This window comes from Petaurus breviceps, unplaced genomic scaffold (genome assembly GCF_028583685.1).
Source record: "Petaurus breviceps papuanus isolate PSGF00001 unplaced genomic scaffold, PetGlider_PUasm1.0 90294, whole genome shotgun sequence".
In the NCBI taxonomy this organism is placed as follows: Eukaryota; Metazoa; Chordata; class Mammalia; order Diprotodontia; family Petauridae; genus Petaurus; species Petaurus breviceps.
The window spans coordinates 129,411-145,498 of record NW_027187208.1 but is presented as its reverse complement, the minus strand read 5'-3'; positions in this window follow the sequence as shown (position 1 = coordinate 145,498).

Sequence of the window (16,088 nt, the reverse complement as noted above, 5' to 3'; positions counted from 1 at the left end):
AGTAGGAAAAGGAGAATCAGAGAGACAGAGAGAGAGAGACAGAGACAGAGAGAGAGAGAGAGAGAAAGAGAGAGATAGAGAGATAGAGAGAGAGAGAGAGAAACAGAGAGAGAGAGAGACAGAGAGAGACAGAGAGACAGAGAGACAGAGAGAGACAGAGAGACAGAGAGAGACAGAGACAGAGAGAGAGAGAGAGACAGACAGAGAGAGAGACAGAGAGAGAGACAGAGAGAGAGACAGAGACAGAGAGACAGAGAGAGAGAGAGAGAGAAGGAAAAAAAAGTTATTAGGCATGGTAAAAAAAATTCAGAGCCAGTTTATCTTTGCCTTCAAAGAGAAATAAATGTCCCTAGTGGGCTCCTGCACATTGAAGAGTTCATCATGGAAAACATAACAATGTTTATTACTTAACATACAAACAGTGGGGTAGAGTTGGTCACTGTAAAAGTGAACAAATAAAAATCATGCTGAGGAATCCAGACATTTACCTGGATTTTGAAAGATAGAAGGACATGACTCAAAGAAGTTAAAAAAAGACAGAAACATGATGTAAATTAAGAGTTACATTTTTTTTTTCTAAGAGGAGATAGATGAACCCTTCGAAGTAGAATTAAACAGTTTAGTGTCTGCTATTGGCCAGATGATGTCCTGGGACTTGGAATTATAGAAATAAAAAAGAAAAAGTCCCTGTGTTCAATGAGATTACATTCAAAAGGAGGAGGCAACATACATAGGAATACATAAAACAGGTAGAGTGTGCATAATGAATAAATGAAAAAATGTGATATTTGTTATTTTATATTTATTTATGTTTCTGTATTATATACATATATACATATGTGTGTATAAAGAAATACATCTATATAGCCTATACAAATTATATTGTAATAAACTGAGCAAATGCAAGACAACCTTGATGGGGAAGGCACTAGAACTAGAGGAATCAGGAAAACCTTAATACAAAAGAAGATTCCTGAGACTTGAAACTGAAGGTGTCTAAGAAACTGTTGGGAAAGAGCATTTCAGGCCTCAGGGTGAGACAGTTAAAAGAAATGGGGACAGAATATAGACGGTCCCCAATAAGGCCAGTATGCTTGGCCCATAGATTGTATGAAGGGAAAAATGTGAAGGAAGACTGGAAAAAAAGTAGGTTATGGGGAACAATAACTATCAGAGAAGTTTGAGGTATGTAGAGAAGTAAGATGAACCTGTGCTTAAAGAAAAGCAACTCTGGTCTCTGTGTGGAGGACAGGTCAGAATGTCTGCTAAGAATAGAGGATGGGAATCCACAAGTGCTGTCAGGGAGAGATCAGCAAGGGTCAGAGGAAGGAGAGCTGAGGAAAGGTAACTGGTGAAGCCTTGCTGAGGCAGGTTTCTGTTAACCTGACAATTGTAGAGAGACATTTTGGTTTTCCAGGAAATGTGACAGGAACATCAAGTAAATTTCAAACCAGATGATCATTCCCTATTTCTGGTGACTAATATGGACAGAAATGAAAATGACAAAAGGAATCTACAAAACACAGTAGCAGAGTCTGAAATTTGGGGTAGAACAGGAAAAATTTGAAAGCAGACAGGGGAATATGGGGAGGGACTTCTTTCCAAACTGGCATTCTGAAAGGAAGTCAACAGCTTCTTTTCCTATTCCTGCAAAAATTGAAAAATAACACGATTGAACAATACTTCATGAAATCCAGTTAACAAATATACTAAATGACTTAACCTATCTTTGAATTGTACAAATGAGTGGCAAACTTGTGGACCATTGGATGCGATCCACCAGCAAAGATGGCATCTATGATACAGAAAACACACAAGACCATAGCTCCCAGCACCCCAATGACTGGTGAGAGGCAGGCATAGCCTGAAAACTCTAAATTCAGAGACAGTGAGATCAGAGGGTAGGTAACAATGGTGATCTCCCTATTCCCTCCTCGCCCCCCCCCCCCCCAATCCCCAGTGTATTAGAAAAGTTTGGGCATGAATAAAATTAATGGGGGTGTTTTCTAGGGGCAGCTAGGTGGTGCAGTTTGGGCATGAATACAATTAATGGGGGTGTTTTCTAGGGGCAGCTAGGTGGTGCAGACAATAGAGCACTGACCCTGGAGTCAGGAGAACCTGAGTTCAAATTCAGACTCAGATGCTTAACACTTACGAGCCACATGATCTTGGGCAAGTCACTTAACCCTAATTACACTGCCCTCCCCCATCCTCAAAGCAAAAAAAAAATGAATACAATTAATGAGCCAATGCTAAATAATTCTTGTTGATAAGAACAGCAAAAAGAAAATGATTTTGTTTGTTTTTTCTCTTTTATGGTAAAAAGAAGAGCAAAGAAGGGCTAAGATAAATTCTTGGGGCTTGGTAATATGATAATTCTAGATGGAGAGAAGATTCACTGGATGAATTCTCTTTTTTAAATTGTTTCTCTGTCATGAGGAATGACCTTTGAACAGGAAATAATTATGCTGAAAATCACAAATAGGAAGATAAAACCCATAAAAACAGAGAGTGAGAAAACATTTAGCTACTGTTGATAAATTTAATTTAGCAGGACAACAGAAATTATATTATAGTGCATGGAAAATAGTCAATTGGTGTTGTGAATAGAGTGCTGGATTATAAGTCAAGAAGGCTGAGTCCAAGGGGCAGCCAGGTGGCTCAGCGAGTAAGAGCACCGGCTCCAGTGTTGGGATGACCTGGGGATCAAATCCGGGTTCAGATACTTAGCACCACACCCAGAAATAACTGGCTGTGTAACCTTGAGCAAGTTACTTAACCCCAGTTGCTTTAAAAAAAAAAAAGAAGAAGGCTGAGTCCAAATACTTAGTGCCTTTGAAACCCTGGACAACTTATTTAACATTTCTGTGCCTTAGTTCCCTCATCTGTATAATGAGAGAAATAGACACCTAGACCACTAAGGTGACTTTAAGCTCTAAATTAGTAATAATATAAACTTTCAGATGCAATTGCTAAACAACTTTCTGTGATCTTTGAATGACTGTGGTCATTGGAAGAGGCACTGGATACCTAGAAAGGATTCAGTATTGTTCAAGTTGTTAAAATGGAGTAGAGAGCATTAACTTTGGTTTCAATAAAAATTGAAAAGGGGATTATTGAAGCAATAATTAGGAAAAAATGTAGAAATGGGAATTATGATAACAAAAATAAGAAAGAGGGTTTCACTAGGTAACTATCAAAATTCAGAAAGGCCATAATATAAAAGCAAATTAAGTCAAATTCAATTTAATAGGGTAAAATATAAAGCCTGATTTTTAGGTTCCAGAAATCAACTTCTCAAATACAAGGCATAGATGAGTTGGTAAAAGAGAATTTAATGGAGGGAGGGGAAGAGGGAATCTCTGAAGTTAATAGTCACTGATTTCCACAACAGGGCAGTCAATATTTGAATGAGCACTCATAAATTTCATGTGATTGTATATTGCAAGGACATAGCAGATAATATCCATAATAAGGACATTAATATTTCAATGTACAATCTGCCCTGTTCAGAACAACTATGGGATATTGTTTTAGTTCTTAGCTTTTCATTTCAGGAAGAATGTTTTTTTTTTTAATTAAATTTTATGTTTACTTTAGTTTACATCATTCATTTCCACAAGATTTTGAGTTACAAATTTTCTCCCTATCTTTCCCCTACCCACCATGCCAAAACAGCGATACCACTGTAGTATACCTTCTCCCCCCAAAATGCTCTCTCCTATATCTTGCCCCATCCTCCCTCCTCCAGTGAGGCAAGATGGATCTCTGTACCCCAGTGCTTGTATATCATATTTCCCAGTTGCATGTAAAAATTATATATATATAAACATTTGATTTTAAAACTTTGAATTCCAGATTCTTTCTCTCCCTCCCTCATCACCCACCCTTACTGAGAAGATAAGTAATTCAATATAGGTTGTACATGTAGCTAGGCAAAACATTTCCATAGTGGATATATTATGAAAGATTGACTATATTTCCCACCATGCTATCCCTCCCCCAACTTGTTCTATTCTATACTTTGACCCTGTCCCTTTTCAAATATTTGTGCTTCCAACTTCCCTCCCCTCAACCTGCCCTCCCCTCCATCATCCCCACTCTCATCCTCTTCCCCCCTATTCTCCCATAGGGTGAGATACCCTATTTAGTGTATATGTCATTCCCTCCATAAGCCAAATTCAATGAGAAAAAGTTGGACTCATTCCCTATTGCCTTCCTGTTCTTCCCTTCCATTGTAACAGTTTTCCTTTGCCTCTTCTATACAAGATAATTTACCCCATTCTGTCTCTCCCCATCTCCTCTTATTATATTCCTCTCTCAACTCTCAATTTCACCTTTTAAGTATCATCCCTTCTTATTCAATTGTTCCTGTGCCCTCTGTCTATGTATACCTGTACACATATATACACACACTCACAAAGTATTCATACGAATATATACCCTCCTACATAGACATATGTATGTATCTATACACACACACACACACACACACACACACACACACATATATATACACACACACAGTTCTATTCCCTTCATTTATTCTCATAGTGAGAAAAGTTTAATAATATACAATTATTTTTTTTCCATGTAGGAATGTATGTACTTTAACTTTGATAAGTTCCTTATTATTTCTCTTCCCTGTTTACCTTCTCATGCTTCTCTTGCTTCTTGTATTTGAATGTCAAATTTTCTATTGAAATTTGTTTTTTTCATCAAGAATGCTCAAAAGTCCTCTATTTCATTGAATGACCATATTTTCCCCTGAAACATGATACTCAGTTTTGCTGGGTAGGTGACTCTTGGTTTTAATCCCAGCTCCTTTGCCCTCCAGAATATCATATTCCAAGCCCCTAGATCCCTCAGTGTAGAAGCTGCCAGATCTTGTGGTATCCTGATTGGGTTTCCACAATATTCAAATTGTTTCTTCTTGGCTGCTTGTAATATTTTCTCCTTGATCTGGGAACTCCAGAGCCTGGCTATAATATTCCTAGGGTTTTTCATTTTTGGATCTTTGTTAAGAGGTGATCAGTGGATTCTTTCGAACTCCATTTTGCCCTCTGGTTCTATCAGGGCATATCAGGGCAATTTTCCTTGAGAATTTCTTGAAGGATGATTTCTAGTTGTTTGTTTGTTTTTTTTTTTATCATGGCTTCCAATAATTCTCAAATTATCTCTCCTGGATCTATTTTCTATGTCAGTGGTTTTTCCAGTGAAATATGTCATGTTGCCTTCTATTTTTTCATTTGTTTGTATCTGTTTAATAGTATCTTGATTTCTCATAAAGTCACTGGCTTCCATTTGCTCCAATTTAATTCTGAAATAATTACTCTCTTCAGTGAGCTTTTAATATTCTTTTTCCATCTGGATTATTTGACATTTTAAGGAATTCTTCTCCTCGTTGGCTTTTTGAGCATCTTTTGCCATTTGAGTCAGTCTATTTTTTAAGATGTCATTTTCTTCAGCCAGGTTGTTGCCTCACTTTTCACAATTTTCTTGCATCATTCTCATTTCTCTTTCCAATTTTTCCTCCACTTCTCTTATTTCATTTTCAAAATCCTTCTTAAGCTCCTCTATGGCCTGTAAGCAGTTCATATTTTTCTTGGAAGCTTTTGGTGCAGGAGTTCTGACTTTATTGTTTTGCTCCTGTTCTATGCATTGATTGTTTTTGTCCCCAAAAAAGAAAACCAAAGTCCTATTGCTGTGCTGGTTTTCCTTCCATTGCTTGTTCATGTTGCCACTCAATTACTTGACTTTTGAGCTTCTTGCCACAGTAGAACTCTGCTTCCCGAGAGGAGAGCTTTGTCCCAAATTGCTTGGGTTTTCACAACTGCCAGAGCTATTAGTTGGGTGCCCTCCCTGAAGCCTCCACAAGCTCTGGCACCTGGTCAAGAACCCTAAGACCTCCAACCTAGACAACAATCCAGATCCAAGCAGGTTAAAGCAAAAGCAATTACCCCTCAGAATGGTCGCTTTGTTCCCTTATGATATGCAAGCCTAGAGCTCTGAAGCAGCCATGGGGCAGTGGCGGCTCCAGTCCACAACCCTCAGCCACTTCTCCATCTGTGGGCAGAGGCTGGACTACAATCCTGGACTCATTGTTTCCAAAGTTCACACTGACCTCTCACTTTGTCTTTGGCATTTTGGGGTTGGTAATTCTGGCAACTACCACAGCTGCTGGTGATCCACTCCCCCAAAGTCCCTCTAGCCAGAGGCTGGATATGGCCACCCTGAGGCTAAAACGGAGGGCTCATGCAGGGCTGGGCTCTGCTCCCATGATGCTGTGCTGGATACTTCCTGCTGGCCTTCAGCTGGAGGTTAGTTTCTCTCTGTCACTTTGTGGGTTCTGTATCTCTAAAGTTTGTTTAGAATCATATTTTTACATATCTTGGAGGAACGGAAGGATGTTTCTAAGCTACAGTGGCTTCATATGAATGACCAGAAGAGTTTGAAGCCTTAAGTCTCCATTGTAAGAGAATAATTTGCACAATTTTGTAGTATTTAACCTGAGGATGAGTAGACTTATAGGAAACCATGCTATATGTCTTAAGGTATTTTAAGGATTTTGAGGGGTAAAAGAAGATTGAGTTTCTTTAGCTTGTTTTTAGAGTACAATTTGGAGCACTTGGTGGAAGTTCGAAAGATACTGTTTTTTGATTGATATAAGGTAAACTGTTTGAGATGTTAAGCTTCCAACCAATTACAATAACACAAAATTGATTACTTTGGAAAGAGGTGGGTTTCCCCTCCATGGATTTTTTCCCAGAAAGCCTAAAGAGCACTTCTAAGGTAGAATCCTGTAGAAGGACATGGTTTTCAGATCTCTACCACTTCTGAAATTATATAATTCTGTGAGTTTAAAAAGTGAATAATGTCAACCATATACTAAAGTTTTGATCCAAGTTTGAATCAGTTTCCCCTTTAATGGAAAGTCTGTCCTAAGAACAAGCAGAATGGGGATCCCTTTATCAAAGGTTTGTTCAAGAACAAACAGAATGGGGCTCACCTTACCAAAGGTTTGACCAAGTAACAAACAGAATAAGGCTGTATGCGTGCTATAACCTGCTTATTTATTCTTATTAAAGTAGAGAACCATGCACGCATGGGAATAAAGAAGCCTTTTATACATTTAGAGCAATCGCAATTCAGGATGCCTTGGTCAAATAAAATTATAATCTCCATGTGTATTAGCCTTAATATGAGAAAGGACTTTTTTAATAGGATAGATTATAAATATGGTAATATAAGAGAAGTGTCAAAATGTCCATTGAAATTACAGATTCAGAATGCCTGTGTTTCTTTTATCATTAAAGTGATATAGCATCAGATAGTATAACACATGTCCATAAAATATCAAGATGAGAAAAGTCACATTATTCAAGACAGAATGCCCCTTCCTGTGTCAAAAAGTACAAGGCCACATGACTAAAGCCATTCCTCTGTTTATATCCATTAAGGATGAGGTGCCTTAACCCAAGAGAGTATCTTGAATAATGGAACTTTTCTTATCATAATATTTTATGGACATATACTGTGTAAATCATGTTAATGGTAAAGGTAACTGAGATATACTGGGTTTTAATTTCTCTTATCTTATTGTATTTACAACCTATTCAATTCAGAAAATTCCTTTGGTTAACCATATATGGAGATCATAAATTTGAGTGATACAGACATTCTGAGTTGGGATTGTTCTAAAATGTATTTAAGGCTTCTAATTTTTTTTTTTTTATCAGTCAGTCAGAACTAGAATCTGGCTCCATGTACGTAAATGTTTGCTAGCTTCATTAGGTTTAAGGGAATAAACAATATGAAGTTATGTGCCACCTAGCCTGTTTGCCTCTTTTAACCAAACTTTCAGGTCAACACAGGTAAGGGCCCTTTTCTTTGTTCTCTTTCCCAGATCTTCTGCTCCTACTGTCTCTCTGGCTGAGAGACCCCTGGAGTGCCCAGACAATGCCAGTGGCATCTGAAATTCCACTGACTTCTGGGTGGGGTGGTCAGTTGGACTGTGGACTATCACATAAGCGGGTGACCTCGTGCTGGGTAAATCATTTTTTTTCTTCCATCTGTCCTGGGATGATGGAATGAGGGGCAAAACGTTTCTAGGAGGTAAATTCAGGGAGACTTCTTAAAGAAAAGTGCCTAATGTTCCATTGTAGCACAGCCTAACCTCCATATAATCTAGAAAAATGATTTGTGCAAGGGATTTACAAACAAGCTTAGTCAGAAATTTGGTCTCCAAAACTTAAGGAAAAGGCACTTTACCCTGCTCAAGTAGACTTTTTACTCTGTGTTGTTCCTTCTCCTCCCTGGTGGTATGTTGGGGGAGGCAGGTAGTTGGGCCTCTGCACAAGCTTTTATTTTGGGGTCACTGCACCCCAGTTTCATGATCTCTGTGCCCTGTGTTGTTCCTCTCCCTGGTGGGAAGTTGAAGGTGGTGGGTCTCTGCTCCTGGGAAAACTGCCTAGATGTAAGCCTCACCTCTCTTCCTATCCTCTTCTTCTCCTCCCCTGTGGCATGTGCATTTTCTAGCCTGATAAGTCTCATAGGTGAAAGAGATAAGGAAATAAAAGTCCTCTCCAGCCAAGATTGGAAGTTATATGCATGTAAAGAAGATTTTGTTATCCTTCTTAGTTTCTCAGGATCCATGGACATGGGAACATCTAGTTTCCAGGATTTTGATAATAACTCCCAGAATAGCCCCAAGGATTCTAGAAAGAAGTTCCCAGAACTCTAGAGACACAGAGCTCTACTGAGTCTGAGCCCTAATGAGCCCATGAGATGCGTAGTGCCATAACGTAATATTTAGTACTTTTGTGCAGAATGATGATATTGCTAAAGTTAATCTGTGAGCTTAATGTTTATAAGATGCCTTCTTTGTTGTCTTATAAAACAGGTGGGCACTTGTCAGTGAGTGGGGAAAAACCATGGGGAACTCATAGAGGAAATCTACCTGAAAGCTCTTCTGTGAGAATCAGCTGAGGTAACAGGGGCAAAGTGCTTTGAAAAAACTTAAAAGTGCTAGACAGGTGAGCTACCAGTGATATTGTTAAAAGAACATTTTGAATAATAAAAATTAAGGCATCGGAAATTCCACATCATACTTATCAGAGTAGTATAGATGATAAAAAGAAGAATGACAGCTATGGGAGGGGCTACAGGAAAGGAGCACAATAATGCACTGTTCTTGGAGCTGGAAATTTGTCCAACCATCCTAGAGATCAGTTTGGACATTAGACTAAAGAGTCACTCAACTCCACATACACTTTGATCTGGCAATAACTTTCCAAGACCTATACACCCAAAGGGAACAAGGAATGAGGGAAAGCATTCGATGTACACAAATGTTTGTTAACTACTCTTTTTCATTGTTGCAGAGGCCCGGAATCAAACTGATCCATCTAATAGGGAATAATTGGACATATTATGGTCCCTTATTCAGAAAGAAGAGAGAACTGAAGAAGAATTCTAGCAAAAGAAATCAAGCACATGAGAGAGACAGGAGCCACAGTGAGCCCAGAGAAGAAATAGAAGAGAGCCAGAAATTTCAAAGGGGTAGGGGAAAACTCAGAGCAAGAATGAAGATGGAGATTTCATTTATGTTCAGAAAATGAGGAAGGTGAGTCAGTGTCTCCCTGAGATACCAGTAAGAAAATCAAGATCTCCTTTTACTGCAGACTTACTTCTTTTCTCAACTAAAGGAGTCTTGAAATAGGTTGGTGATCTGAGGCAATCCATTGTCTTCCAAAGCCCTGCATCTGAAGTCTCTACATAAAAATACACTTACCATGCTGGTCTCAGCTGCTGATGGAGAGGAAAGGTCTATGACTCACAGTGAGCCAACAAAGAAACAGGATATGTGTGTGTTTGCATACATGTATGTGCTACCCATGAACTAGCCTGAGTTAAGATATAAGTACAGAAGAGCAGGGGGCTATTTGTAGGTGTGCCAGGTTCTCTGATCTCATCTTCCCCAGAGCTGTAATTACCATGTCACCTGTCAAAGACAAAACAGTGTGACAGGGTAGTCAGGGATGTCTCAGATAAAGTTAACTTTGGTCCCAGGTGTAAATCATCATCAGAGATTACTGTTGATTCATGAGGATCCCCTCAGACTGACTAACAAGTACTGAGAAAGGTACAACAACTAATCATTATCTCAGCTGGAAGAGAAACTTTCCTGACGTGCTGCAGATGTCAGAGTCAGGTGGGGCCAAGACACAGGGAAAGGCAAAGAACATTGAAGGCCCAGGTGTGAAGGCCTCTGAGCAATGGAAATAGGGACTTGGGGGTGGCAAATTCATTCCTATTAATTCAGTTCCAAGGGCCTGTACTCCTGTCTCTGATCTTATTTTCTTCCTAGGTTCATAATTACTGGGAATTTCTGGAATTACCTTAGATTTCCTTCCTTGGAATGGAGAGTCTCTGTTGTAAGGCCAATTTGTCATGTTTCATAGGTTTAAAAGGCTTTGTAAAACATCAAATAATAAACGCTAATCTACCTTGTCTCTGAAAACTGGTCTATTTTCAGGAGTGATAAGAAACAAAATGTAATAGAAATAGTCCCGGTCAATATACTTGGGTTTGATCATATTGTAGAAGTTAGTAGTTGTGAGAAAGGAATGGATGGGTGCCTTGAACCCTCTTGATCTCAATTTTTTCACATATAAAATTGAGAAAACATTCTAAGTAAGAGTTATATCATGAGACTCTCGTAAGGAAAACACTCCCATTGTTCCAGTGCAATATAAATATTGGAGTCATTATTCAAGGTTTTCCAGGCATTTTGAAGACTTCTATGGAGCACAGCATTCCCCCCTCAGCCTTTGAAATTCCATTCAGTTGCTATTTCTTGATAATGCCAATACAAGTAACAAAAAATACAGAGAAACTTTTTTAATATGTCAGAATACATCAAGCTTATGGGAATTATGCTCTTAAGAAACCTAAAGGAATTTTTTAAATTCCAGTATAAATTATAATTAAAAGCCCTGAAACAGACAACAGAAAGTAGTTGAGAGGGGACTAGTCTGGAGGTCAGGCTGACCTATGCTCAAGGCTTGCCTCTGACACAATAGGATGATTAGCTAGAAATGGTAGGTGGGTTTGCATGAAGTCAGTGGCTTAGGCTATGGGCAACAAACACCCTACAGAAAATGAAAAAAGAAGACATACAGGGATTATTATTTTGGGAAGTCACTGGACCCTGAACACAACATTCAAATAATGAAATGATTGGAGGATAAGCATGGGTGAGCCCCGTCTGTGTCTTTTTCTACACTTCCCTATCCCTATAATTACCATGGATTGGAGCTAACAATAGACAGGAACAAACCAAGAGATAGATAGATGAATGGATGGATGCATGGATGGATGGGAGGATGGACAGATAGATAGATGTGCACATACATATAAACAGGAAATGCTTTTGATAAAAAACGAAAACAAATTTATGTTAAGACTTTAAAAGTACCATTTTTTTTAACAGGGCCAATATGATAATTTATTTTGATGTTGAACATTTATCACATGGGTTTGGTTTACAATGGAAAATAAGTTAACTGAAAAAAAATTTTAATTTTTAAAAAATGCACTCCCTAGCTCTATGACTGTGAAAGGTACTTGATCTACTTGATATTGTTCTTATTTCATTTCTTTTTATGGTATGATCTTTAATATTAAGGCCATTTAACATTTAACATGTTTGAATCTAGTATGGTATAAAGGATAAGATGTTAATCTAAACCTAATTTCTTGCAGACAGCTTTCCAGTTTTCTAAGTCATTTTTGTCAAATAAGTTCTTTCCTAGATAATTTTTATTTGCAGGTTTACTAAAACTGATTTACTGAATTGTTACCTTTTATTCTTTTTTTTTTCAGTGTTTTATCTTCTTTTCTCTTTCTTCATTTAATTACCAATAGTTTTATTACTGCTTCATATAATTTGAGGTCTAGAAATGCAATTTTCCTATCATTCCTTCTTTGTTTAAAAAAAATCATTATTTCCCTGAATGTTCCAGACCTTTTGTTTCTCCAAATGAATTATTTTGTCAAGCTCTGTAAAGTATGCATTATAAAAATACACAAAATCACAAATAAGAGAAATGAAAACCAAAACAATTTTGAGGCTCCATATCTAGAAAACTGGCAAAGTTTATATGTCCTTATCACTCAGAGTCCCAGTTTGAGGTATTTTGTCTCTAAGTCTCAGATGGGGGGAGAGGGAAAGGGATAAATACAGAGGGAAATGTGAACATGCTCACTAGCTCCCAAGAACTTTATCCAGTCTTTGGTTCCCATGTTCTTGCCAATAACCTGCATTGTCAAACTCACAAAAATTGGACCAACTTGTTATTTGTAAACTAGCACTGGTTCTATCACAGATCTTGCCTGAGTTCCTTCTCTTTTCCAACCCAATTGAAAGCAAAACTTCTAGATCTCAACTCTAGTATTTAGCCTAAGCTGTGTTCCTTACTCCAGGACAATAGGAAAGATAATGACACATTCTTGTGATTTGAGATTTCCAGCTGTTTTAGATTCTAGAGAAATGGGAATTTGCTATATTGACTTTAATGCAGTCTGTTTCATTTTTCTCACATAAGACCTAAAAGAAATTGTGAAATGATAATCTATTGTCATAATCTTTGCACACTAAATTTGTAAATGTATAACTCATATACATTCATATGCATCAGAGTTAATTCAGATTTTCCTATAATTCTAGGGATTCTATGGGATTCAATTAAACCACCATTTTTGCTACCCCAGTGATTCAAAATATAGTAGAATTTACTTGCTGGAATAGTCAAATGAAATGAATGCCACTCTTTTTGGAGAGTTCTGATTACTATTATAGAATTAATCTGCATTCTGCCATTAAAAGAGTAATAGCTGTCCCTTTAAGTGCAGAAATAATATAGATATATGTGTATTTCTATGCAGATTTCCAATAATCTTTTCTATTTTCAGACCTGTGCTACCCTACTTTATCTTTGAGTACAAACAGTGAAAGTCTTTCCCCAAAGGCATAAGCCATATTTATTGGAGACCTAGCTTGTTCTACAGAAAAGTAAGTCAAGCTTTTCAGAATTTGACTCCCCCTCTTTTTCCTTTGCTGCCTGTGATTATTTATGCCTCTGATACATCCTTTCCCAGGGCTATAACTCTTTATTCTTGGCTTGGAAAGTTCCGAAATTTGTATGGCTACCTCACTTTGGACCCCATCTTCCTCCAGCCTGATTTTGGGGCTCCAGAGCTGAGGAAGGAGCACTGGAGGGAATCAGATGAGATGGCACTTCCCAAAGGACTTCCAACTTAAGCTTTTTTTCCATTAGGTGGTAGTAACCGTAAGTAATACTGTTTTAAGGCAAAGGCAACATTAGAACAACTTCTGGTAATGTTAAACTCTTCTACAATTTCTCCCCACTGATTCTTTTCAGAAACTTTCGCGAATCCACCTAAACTAGTCACTCTGGTGTAGAGACCGTGAAGATCCAGCTCCTTCCCACCCACAGCAGGGATCTTAAAAGAGAGAGACCCTCTTCCAGCTCCTCCTCCAGGAAAGCAAGTCCCTTTCTCCGCTGGTCCGGTGGCGCCTTCCCAGTCGAGTTTGCCATTATTTTTTTTAAAGGAGATTAAAAAAAAAAAAGATCGCTGTTTAAAAAGCGTTCCCCACTCCTTCCACTTCCTGCCAAAGCCCTCAGCTCATTCCTCGGCCGGCGGCAGCAGGACTCAGTCACCGGGCGCCAGCGGCGGCGGCCACCATTACTTAATATGACATATTAATGTAAAAGAAAAAGTTACCATTGTTATCAGTCAAGAAATTGTAGGCTCCTTTCTTTGTTCTGTTTTGCTAATAAAGATTGGTTATATCAAGGATGATTCTTTCTCTGATATTACTTGATACTGTTCCTGAAATAGTAACTATAGCAATAAGATTTTAAGAAAAAGAAATTATGAAAATAACCATGAACAAAAGACACGAAAATGTTATAATTTGCAAATTTCATAATTATTTGCGATTTATACATTGAGGTAATATGTCTGCAAAAGTAACTTCAGTAATGCAGAACGATATGAAATGAACCCTAAAAATAACCACCATTTGTATATTACGAAAAATGACAGAATAGATAGCAAAATAATTCCATCAAAATAATTAAAAATTATATAAATATCAGGTACTCCAGCTACAAAAACGAATCAGTTGTATTATATGAATAAACACAGAAAACATTTTTTTCCCCTTTTGGAGGGGGGGAAGGCAGGGTAATTGGGGTTAAGTGACTTACCCAAGGTCACACAGCTAGTAAGTGTCAAGTGTCTGAGGTAGGATTTGAACTCAAGTCCTCCTGACTGCAGGGCTGGTGCTCTATTCACTGAGCCACCTAGCTGCCCCTAGAAAACACTTAAAAAAAAAATAAAGGCAAGTATATAATTATGTGCTTGGGGGATGGGGAACTCTATATTTTTGGCCTGTGGTTAGACAAAAATGATAACTATTAAAATTCATTTATATTTTCTCTACCTTAATACATACAACCAAAAGTTGCTTTAAAGATGTAGAGAAAAACAAAATCTCACAGGAAAAATAGAAAAAAATAATCAGAAATGAAAGTAGTAGATCTCCAATAACATTGTGGACAATTAATCAACAAAATATTGGTCCTTATATAATATAGAAAAGTTGATTAGTGGAGCACATATATGGCACACAAGATTAGAAGCAATCTACCATACTTTCATTGTTTGATTCAGTCAAGGATTCCAACTACTTGGGAAAGAATTCGTATTAAAAAAAATCTAGGTGTCAGAAGTCTGCTATTGTGCTTAATCAATCTCAGAACTCTGTTTTAAAAACCTTGTAGCTTCCTCTGAAGGTGGGGCACATGATCCTCATTTGAAACATGTAGTAATGAAAACACTTGGAAAGGAGTTGAGTGGCACTCATCTCATGACCTCATGATTGTGTGATCCTATCAGAATACTTGTGTCTTTACATGGAAGATACTTGGTATTGATTCCTACACTTCACGAGCAGGTGAACTATATGATTCATGGGAGTTAGTGATAAAGACACTAAAGTGGTTTGACATTTCCTTGTCCAGTGGATTAAGGCAAACAGAGGTTAAGTGACTTGGTCAGGATCTCAGAAATAGGAAGTGCATGAGGACAGATTTGAGTTCAGGTAAGCCTTCCTGACTCCAGGCCCAGTGCTCTATCCACTGAGTGATCAAGGTGGCTCTGGAAGATGCTTATTCTTGTCTATAAAAAGCCAAGTGTAAGTCAGATTAAGGCTGTTCCTTCCAACACTCTTCAGCCTTGGTGTGTGGAATAAAATCCTTTTAATTTGCTAAGTTTCCCTCTTTAATCAGGGGGAAGATCGAAAGAATAATTTCTTTTAACAATCTAGCAAGTCAGTGAGTACACTTTTGGGGGTGCCTTCTAAACCTATGTGGCTGTGTCTGTGTGTGTGACAGAGAGAGAGACAGAGACAGACAGAGAAACAGAGACAGAGAGAGAGACAGAGAGAGACAGAGAGAGACAGAGACAGAGACAGAGAGACAGAGAAACAGAGACAGAGAGAAAGAGAGAGAGAGAGAGAGAGAGAGAGAGAGAGAGAGAGAGAGAGAGAAAGAGAGAGAGAGAGAGACAGAGAGAGAGAGAGACAGAGACAGAGAAAGAGAGAGAGAGAGAGAGAGAGAGAGAGAGAGAGAGAGAGAGAGAGAGAAAGAGAGAGAGAGAGAGAGAGAGAGAAGAACAGAGAGAAGAACAGAGAGACCTAGAAAGACAGAGAGACACACAGAGAAAGAATCTACTAGGACACCATCCTTTCTCCCAGTCACATGAAGGTAAAGTCCTACCTCAGTTATTATCATTTGCACAAAAAAGAATCTCTTAAAAGTCCATTTGCAGCACAAATTATTTGAATATAACACACGAAATATCCTTGAAGGACCCCCAAAAAACCAGGATATTAATGTGAGAATATCAGAGTTTTTATTTCCCCTTGGGCTTCCCAGCATTAGAACTGAAATGCCTCAGGGACAGGTGAGATGTAGACTTTATTCACCCTCTTGAAG